Source organism: Eulemur rufifrons, chromosome 15 (genome assembly GCF_041146395.1).
Source record: "Eulemur rufifrons isolate Redbay chromosome 15, OSU_ERuf_1, whole genome shotgun sequence".
In the NCBI taxonomy this organism is placed as follows: Eukaryota; Metazoa; Chordata; class Mammalia; order Primates; family Lemuridae; genus Eulemur; species Eulemur rufifrons.
In genome coordinates this window covers 64835180-64842456 of record NC_090997.1, presented here as the reverse complement: position 1 = coordinate 64842456, position 7277 = coordinate 64835180, and positions in this window count along the sequence as shown.

Below are 7277 nucleotides of genomic sequence, written 5' to 3'. Positions count from 1 at the left end.
AGACACTCTCCAGTTAAACCTTCAGTAAAAGCCAGGGGATGTTGCCAGCCATGGTGACAAGTCAGGAACCTGCAGGACCAGTAATATGCTGGCACACCAACAACCACAGCTAGGATCGCTCCGCAACTGCTCCCTGCCAACAGCGCTTCCTGTCTCCCTGTCAAAGGGGCATGGCTTCCTCCTTGGCCAACTCCTGTGTAAACCAAGTAATGACCAGGCAAGATCAGATCCAAAAGAAAACATCACCACATCAAAGCATATCCCAGGGCTGCTGCATTCTTTTCAATAAAGACTGTTTATTTCCATAGGGGCTGGATGTCCCTGACAGCTCCTCTCCACCTGGCTGCCACTGATGACAATTTTTAGGGCCACATCTTGTTTTCAAAGTCATCTTCTAAGGTTGTGGAGACTCAGTAGCTGTGAGCTCTAATCTAGATTCTAATCTAGTAGGGCCTCTGTTGGCTCTTGGATCTTGTATCAATGAGTATTGACTAAGACCTCACATGGGCATATCCTTTTTCTAGATTCTTTCAGGAGTAGGGTTGACATTCATCTGGTGTTGTCCGGTACAGCCATCCAATGGTTAAAGCAAAGAAATACTTCCATACCACTTTGTAAATAGCCAATGCCCCAAGCACCCCCACTCCAAAATCCTCCACCATCTCAGCTACCTCAATTCCTCTCCCAAGACCCCTGGAGCTAAAGGGTTAATGCTGGCAGGAACCGCAGTATCCATTCTGATTGGTCAGCACCCGTGCTATACCATTTGTTAAATATTTTGAATATCACCCAACTTCTAAGTAAAAATCAATGCAAAGCACTCCTAATTTTAGACACTTTCACCCTTCCTAATTTATAGAGAAAGGAATACAGTGAGATTGGGATTGGACCAAAATCCTAATCCCACACAGATGCAGGACAGCTGGAAATAGACTTAATCATTCAAGTGGTGATGCTGGAAGTGTTTTCCTCTGCTTTGGACATCTTTCCAATGGAATGCTCTCCGCAGGGATAGGAATTTTTGTCTGGTTTGTTCACTGCTATATCAGCACTCAGAACAGTGCTTGGCACACAGCAAGTGTTCAATAAATCAACACAGCTCCTGAATGAATGCATGAATTCCCTGATCTGATGGCCCAGTTGTTGCCTAACTTGACAAACCTGCGAGAATCCAAAGCTCTTCAGGATTTCGCAGTTTGGCATTTTTTCTTAATTAGTAAACCTCTTTGCACATCAAGGCGCAGAAGCAAGCATATCCATCACTCAGGACTCCGCAGAGGTCTCCAACACGCACAGCAGTGTGATGTTCCCAGCCCGCCTCTGGGATCTGTAAGGCATTCCAGTTTCTCCAAGAGACTCTAATTTTCCAAAAATTAGCCTCACACATGACATCATTTTCGTTAATTCGGCAGAAGCCACTCCAGGATCTCAGCCAGTACAGATGAAACAAAGAGAGGCGAGCAGCGCTCTGAAATCACAGCTCTGTCCCACCCACACTGTTTGTGGCTTCCCCTCCCAGAGGGCTCCCCAGTGGTAGGTGGGGCCATCCCAGGCCGGGAGGAAGCGCGGGCAGCAGGCCTTTGAGAACCGGAATCAGCAAGTACACGTCCTTTAGTCTCTCAAGAAAGGCCACTTATGCGGAGTGGAAAAGTGTTGAGGTTTTGTTCGCCCAGGCGTCCCTTATCCCCTCCCTGCGACAGAGCTGTGCTCACCTGGGGTGTGTCTCCTGTCATCAGGATCTCTGCCGAGGGGGAGGAGGGATTGGGATGGTAAAGACACAAAGTCTCTGAAGGAAAACTTGAAAAATGTGACATTTGAACATCAGCTCTCTTCACTGTTTACAAAAAACTACAGGGAACAGCACCAGCCTGTGAACACACCTGCACACGCAAATCCACACCTTCCTCTTGACTTCAGTTTGGGGACTAGCGTGGATTCCAGTGCACATCTGAAACGAGAACCTGTCCCCACAGAGCCTCCAGTCTACAGTGGATGCGACCCGTCTGCTTCAGTCCCAGTCACAACACAGATGGCAAGTGACACAACCTTCCATGCCTCACAATTACACCTTCCTTTTAACCCCTTTCATCCCGGCATGGCCACGCACTGTGCTACCTTTAATTAGTACCCCCTCACAAGGTAGCGAGTATCATTATCTCTGTGTTAAGGTTTAAGAAACCGAGTCACCCACAGGCTGTGACCTACAGGCCACAGGCTGAGTCAGTGTGACAGGGAGAGTCTGAACTCCTACCACCAAATGCCGGGGCCGCTGGCCTGGCCTCACGCCCGCCGCAGGGGCCTTCCTCATTGGAAGCTGCTTGCTTCAGCAGGACTTCCCTGAGGTCTCACTCTCATTCCACAGCCACCAAGGTGGCTGCAACCCAAGAGAAGGAGGGAACAGGAGAGAGGAATGGTGGAACACACACATAGAGAACATCCAAGGGGCTGAGACAGTGACAAGAATCAGGGCTTGACCTGGGAGTTTTCTCTCATGAACATTAGACCACCAAGCCCTACCTTGATCCCTGAGCCCACCTGATACCTCTCTCCACTCTGAAGGCACCTCAGCCCATGCTCTTCTAGCACCTCAGTTCTTTCATCCTTACGCCACCCCATATCACCGCTGTAGACACCTCCACCCCCAACCTGCCCTCTCCTGCTGGCAGTCCTTGTTCTGAGCAGAACTTCCTCAGGGATGAGATGGGGAAGAGAGAAGAGCCATATCCCTCCTTGCACCTGGAGAACCATCTCGCACACTCTCCATCCTGGTCCTCATCAACAGAGATGGCAGAGGAAGGAGCCACCCCTAGTGTGGCAAGGCCGTGCATTTCCCTTTCCACAGACACCCACCACTGTCCTCCCCCTAACCCCACCCAGCCAGCATTCTCCCTTTCACGTTGAACTGTTCTAAGTGACTAAATGTGAGGCTTCATCTTTTCTTCCTGACCCCCGTTTGCTATCAGTCCCCTCCCTCTCCTTTCTTCCTTTCCCCATATGTGCCTCGCCTCTGTAAATCCCAGACCCACAACTTTTGCCTAGAAGGTCTCGCCCTCCAGCTCACCTTCTGTGTATGGAACCCCTCTGGCACCCTCTGGAAAAGGAAGCCAGGAACTGACTCCATGGAGACCAGCCCCCAGGCATGGGAGCTCGCACTGTGGAGAGAGGACACACTGATACCAGGAGATCGCCTGGATTTGAAGTGGGGTTCCCAGATGTTGCAAACAAAGACATCTTTTTTCTCCTGAAAGAGGAGAAACACAAGGAAGTAGAGGCCCAAGGATTTTTCGTCTGCCAACAGGCAGTGTGATGCAGTGGCTAAGAGGGGCCACGGAGCCCGACTGCCTGAGACCAAATCCTGGCTCCATATTTACCTGCTATGGAACTTACGCAACTTTCTTCTTCGCTTAGTGCTTCAGTTCACTCATCTGTAAATTGGCTAACCTCCTTATCAGAAAATTGTGAGAAATAAATGACTCAAGGCCTCTAAAGTTCCTAGAACAGTGTCTAGCTCTCAATAATTGTTAGAATTCATCATTTCTATCAACAAACATTTACTCAGTGCCAAACATTGCCCTAGGTATGATGGCTGGCCCTCCAGGAATCTACTAGGGAAAAAGATAAACAGATGTTCACTGTATACATGGTAATGGCAGTGATAGGGATATACACAGGGCATGTGGGCTTGCCTTTGTGCAAATTAGAAAACATTTCCAGCCCCAAGGCACACACTAGGTGGTGGAACTTGGGCTGGAATTCAGGAATTCATTCCCTCAGCAGGGTGGCTTTGTGCAGTGAAAAATCTGCACAACTGTACATGCTAGCACTGAAGAATAGCATCTAACACACACTGGGAAGAAAAAGGAATGGGTCAGAGATGAGCTTGAAGGAAGTGATGCCTGAATCGAGCCTGATTAGGGATTCATTTGGCAAAATAGGCAGAGCAATCTCAGGTGGCATTCTAGGCGGAGGGAACAATGCGAACAAAAGAAAAGAGGCAGGGAAGAGCACATGATACACAGGAAGACACAAATAATTTGGCGCTGCCACAAGCATGAGTCAGGGAGTGGTAGTGAGTGTTAGGCAGGGACTAGGAAATGCAGAGGTGTGTCCGCCGTGTTTACACCGGCCCCAGTATTCAACTTCATTCACCGAAGAGAAGATGATCACATGTTCAATTTTTTATACTGATTCTGAGTTACCGACTTGAATGTGGTTTCACTTTTCTTTCTCTGTTCCTCTCTAGCGTCTCAGTGGGTGTTGGTAACAGCTGGCATGGGAGGACAAATAATCCAACAACCACCTTGGGCTCCCATCCTTCCTGGCCATCAAGATTAGACGGGGACCCTATGTCGGGGGGTGCTTGCTTGTTTGTCAAAGCCGATAAATGGAAGGTTTAATTTTTTTTTCACCCACTCTGGTCTACAGCTTCCTCTGAAGTTCCAAAGCAGCCTCACTCAAATCACCTCAACAAAAGAAGAAATGGATCCACTCTGAATGTAGAATAATACTGCAAAACATTGTACATTTCTTACACAGTGCAATTCCACTGAAAATTAGACATACCATTTCATGACAATGTGGACATTCTCAAGTGTAACTTTGCTTTGTGTTTAGTATTTTATCAATCAAATGCTGTGAATTTAATAAATTATTTATTTTCTCATTTTATAATTAGGGAAAGCAGAGTGAATATATTTCCATGGCAGCAATGAGTTTATACACAAAAACATAAACCTAGACCTGAAAACTCTTTGATCTTCACAATCTAGAATTTTGGTCTTGGTCCAAGTCCCTTTCAATCATCTCATTCAATTATAATATGTATTATAATAAACATTTCTTGTGCACCTAGTGTTGATCATAAAAAGGATACGACTGAGTTTCTAATCTATTAGAGAAGACCAATATGTATACAGATAAATTAAACTACCATCTGGCTCGTAAAGTGCTGGAACAGAAATACGGGCCAAGTGTATGGGAATCAGAGAAGGATCAGCTTGGCTGGCAGACTTGGGAAAGCCTTGATATAAGAGGTGGCTTTTCAGCCCACTATCAGAGGCTGAGTAGAAGTTTCTTAGAGAATGTGGAGAACATTTCAGGCAGAAGGAAGCACATGGTTGTGAAAGAGTCTGATGTTTTGAGAAAACAACAAGTCCTTCCATCAGAATGCCTGTGGTGAGGAGTTTAAGGACCACAGGGACACGAGCTGAACTGTAGCTGTAGGTTGAGACTGGGTTGAGATGAGTCCCATGATCAGGTTTGCTTTTCAGAGAGATGCTTCTGGTGGTGGTATGTCTTAGTTTGTTCAGGCTGCTATAACAAAATATATCACATACTGGGTGGCTTATAAACAACAGAAATTTATTTCTCACAGTTCTGGAGGTTGGAAAGTTCAAGAGTATCAGTGTCTGGTGAGGTTCCACTTCCTGTTTCATAGAGGGCAGCTCCTAGCTGTGTCCTCACGTGGTGGAAGGAGAAGGCAGTTCTCTGAGATCTCTTATATAAAGGACACTAATCCCATTCATGAGGGCTTCACCCTCATTTGTGGTCTAATCACACCCAAAGGCCCCACCTCTTGATACCATTGCATTGAGAATTAGGTTTCAACACATGAATGCTGGGAGGACATGAACAGTCAGACCCCAGCACAGTCAACGACCTGGAGCAGAGTGCAAGTAAAAGCAGGGATTCCACAGATGGAGCCACTGCACCACCCAGGAGAACAGCGCAGTCCAAGTACAATACAACAATACAGTGGGGATATTTGCGGGGTAGAATCCTCGGGTTTTGTGACAGATTGGCTGTGGTGAAAGAGAAGAAGACTTCAGGAATGACTCTGAATTCTCTAACCTGAGAAACTGAGGAGATGGCGACATCACGAACTGAGATTAAGAATACTAAAGGTAGAGGAGTTTAGAGATAAAAGGATTTCATTTGGGATGTATTAATTTTGAGAGGACTGGAGACCATCCAATTAGAAATATCCAGCTAGTCATTGGAAATATTGATCTAAGCTTGGGTGAAAGATCAGAGCTGGAAATAGAGATATGGGGATTATCATTGGTTGAATCACGTGGAATTGCTAACACTCCATCACATTTTACCTATAAAAATGGTAATTTCAGATGGAAAATAAACACAGTGAGAGAGAAGAAAAGCACACCAGGGGTAGGCCAGGACCTGGAAAACACTAACTGCTAAGGGTGGGCAGAGAAGGATAAACTGAAGAAAATTGCAAAGAATTAGAACTGGTAGGCGGTGGAGCTATAGGGGAAATTCAAGAAGGAGCAATGATATAGAAGCCAGAGCAGAAGGACTTATCAAAAAGGAGTGGGTGTTCAAGAGCCTCGAATGCTGCGGAGGATGCAAGTGGGAGGACAGAAAATAGGACTCTGAATCTGGCAGCTGGGAGGTGGCTGTCCCCTCAGCAGGAATTTTAGCTGAATGGTGATACAAGAGCTCAACTGTAAGAGGCCAAAAAGAGCGAGCTAATAGTAAGGTCTTATTTATTTGTGTGTTTTGCTTTTTAGGGTTCAGGGAGATTTGTACATGTTTGTGTATAAAGAAGAAGACAAAGAAAACAAAGTACGTAATCGAAGATATGGGACAGAAGGAATAATCGAGAGATCCAGGTCCTGGATGAGGCACAAGGAATAGACTTGAATCCATAAGAGAGATTTTCCCCAGACAGAAGGGACAGAGGGGGCTGACTAAAGGCAGTTTCATACCCCTAACCGTCATGTGCATTTTCAACCACACACTCAGACAGATCACATTTATTAGTGCTGTTATGTTGTCATGGGACAAAAATCCTTCTCAAAGAGAAAGATGCCAGAGATTTTAATTCCCAGAACTTCTTTCCAGAGGCTGGTTGTGATACCTTTGATGTATTCTGGGGCACACCTACCTCGCAGGCTGCAGCGTCATGACTAATCCCTCCCTCCTGGCCGTGGAGGGCTCACCCTCAGCAGATGAGCCATCTCCTTAGAAAGACCTCAAAACCAGTCAAGTTCTTTGGTGAGAGCCGAGGGAGGGGGTCAGAATTTACTCTAGCTGCCAGTCTTTGGGGATGTGTTTGGACAGTTTCTCTGGCTCTGGAGCTAATGGTCCCAACTACTACCACTGAGAAGAGTTGGGGCAGAGGACTGCGCTTTGCTTCCAGTTTCTAACGTAACCAAAGGGAGAAATGCATCGCACAAGAAAGTGGTTGCTTGCTCAATGAAGCATCACAAACATAGATGCTGTCTTAAAATCCCCAGCTAATCCTGTGCTCCTCA